Raw genomic sequence first — 2489 nt, 5'->3', positions numbered from 1 at the left:
TATCCCACATATCCTCATCCCATCACACTCCTACTTGCTGCACATAGCACAGAGATCTCATCTAGCCAGACTGCAGTGCTGAAGGACCGGGCTCAAAGTCCAAAACATGTCGGGCATGCACGTCGGTTGCATCCCGCTAGTCTGTTTTGTTCCTGCCAGCTGGTTGTCAGGTTGTGCCATGGCTTCATGCCATTGCGTTCCCATGTCTGGATGTCGTGTTTTCGAGTGGCGCGAGGACATTCCCTAGTCTCCTCAGTTGTTTCGTGTAGGAGTCCCCGGTTACGATGGTTCATGTCATATACCATAGGGTTGCGGTTGGCCTTTCTATTGACCCGGTTGTTGGGTTGCCCTAGCCAGCCAAAGAAGGACATGGGCAGCGATCATTGTTGTCTGTCATTAGTAAACATACAGTTGCTTGGGTTTGTAGGCTCAAATTGGTCACCGTTCGATGCGTCACACACGAACGTGAGCCCAATAGCAAGGGAGCAATAGATTGTGAAAGATGTGTATGAAAACCGTGCTTGCTACCCTTCTTATAGACGGATGAGCAAGGAAGTGCACGGGCACGTGCAACCAAACAGTGAGGGTAGTTTCGTCGACTCCCTTGTATATCATCTGCTCGAACGAAAGCATAAAGAACCATGGGGCCCATGGAGGGCACATCCCATCTCATAAAACTTCAAGACTGATTGGATGGCAGTGCCATGCCTTGGGATTTCCAACCTCTATGATCACGCTTTGCATCTAACCATACTCACGTCAAAACAAACCATCACCAACGCACGCCGACAATCAAGCGCCCTGACCATTTTACCTACACGAACTGTGGAAGCCAACTGGCAACGCGTCGTGCGTGACATCAATCGACCTCATATGGATAATTTCAGTGTTTTGACCCTTTTGGAAAAGTTCAGCGAAATTTGACCTTGGTTTGTATAAGTTTCGGGATCTAACCCATTTTCTATCGTCATTGGCCTCGACGGTAGGGTAGCACAAGCTACCGCCTGGGGCTTTGGCGGTAGAATACCAGCGCCGTCACGCCCATTTGGTGTGGAAAAGACCCTACCAGCATGGTTTTTGGTGGTAGGTTGTGTTACCCTACTGCCATGGTCCTTTATTGCATGTATGACCCTATAATAATTGCATGCATATCCCTACCATCATGGACCTTGGCAGTAGGATCTTTTTCATACCAAACAGGTGTGACGGCGCAGGTAAGTCCTACCGTCAAGGACATTACCTGTAGGAAAAAGGGCCGGATCCCAAAATTTTTATAAAGAGGATCAAGTCTTACTTTCACCCATAACTTCGATAATGCCGCCGCTACTAATAGGACACTAATTAGGTATGTCCACTAACACTGAAAAATTGGGGCCGAACTCTTTAGCATATGGAATATTTATATGAGTTATTCCTTTAACTTTGAAAAAGTAGGAAAATATTCCTTTCAGCCAAAAAATATATATGCCTACTAATAAAGCAAAGTGTGTTTCTCCTATTTTTAATTCGTTCACCCATATTATAATTATTTCTGAGATGTTTACTATCCGAGGCAATACTAATTTTTGGACAAAAATAGTTGGGTCGAGGAGAATTATTGGGCCACAAATTCTGGGCTCGACCCTTCCCCTTTTATTATTAATTCTGTAGACGTCTCATTGATTTTAGATCGGAGGTGTATATAAATTGGTGGAAAACACTCCAAGGTGGAAATTCCTATTCGACGCTCCTTGTGTCGTAATGTCGAGGAAACGCATAGGGATCGAGCACACTGGGCCAGTCCAGTTACGTGATCTATTTCCTTCGGCTTTGGGAACCTTCTAGCATGTTCCTGTCCGGTTTTACCGGTTTTGAGAACCAGTTAGAAGAGTTCTCTGATCCCTTTTTTCCTGTTTATTTTTCTTTTAGTTTGTTTTCACTTTTTCCTTTTTTATTTTTCCTTTCTTCGGTTTCTTTTTAAAATTCTCATTTTTTTGGTTTTTGGGCTTTTCTTTTTTCTCTCTTTTTTCCTTTTCAAATTTGTTCGAAAATTTCAAATATTATTCGAAATTACAAAAAATGTACTTGTTCTCAAACTTAGTTCACAATTCAAAAAACTATTTGTGTTTCAAAAATTGTTCAAGAATTTTAAAAAATGTTCCCAGATAGAAAATATTGTTTACAATTACAAAAAATGATCTCGTTATCAAATTTTGTTCATAAATTTAAAAATTATTCAGAATATCGAACATCTTTTTAATTTTTTATTTTTCCTCAAAAAATCACAAATTTAAGAAAATGGTCGCATTTCAAAAAAGTTAATAAATATATACTGGTCTTTAAAATTTTGTTCACAAATTAGAACAATGTCCACTTTTTTGTAAACCTGATTGGTTTTTTTCAAAAAATTTGTAAAAAATTGTTCTTTAAAAAAACTGTTCCTGTTTTGTTAAAAAAAATCAGAACATAAAAAAATGAATGAACCTGCAATTTTTTTGAGGAATTAGAAA

The sequence above is a fragment of the Triticum dicoccoides genome, chromosome 6A (assembly GCF_002162155.2).
Source record: "Triticum dicoccoides isolate Atlit2015 ecotype Zavitan chromosome 6A, WEW_v2.0, whole genome shotgun sequence".
In the NCBI taxonomy this organism is placed as follows: domain Eukaryota; kingdom Viridiplantae; phylum Streptophyta; class Magnoliopsida; order Poales; family Poaceae; genus Triticum; species Triticum dicoccoides.
The sequence above is the reverse complement of the archived record's forward strand: the minus strand, read 5'-3'. Positions refer to the sequence as shown.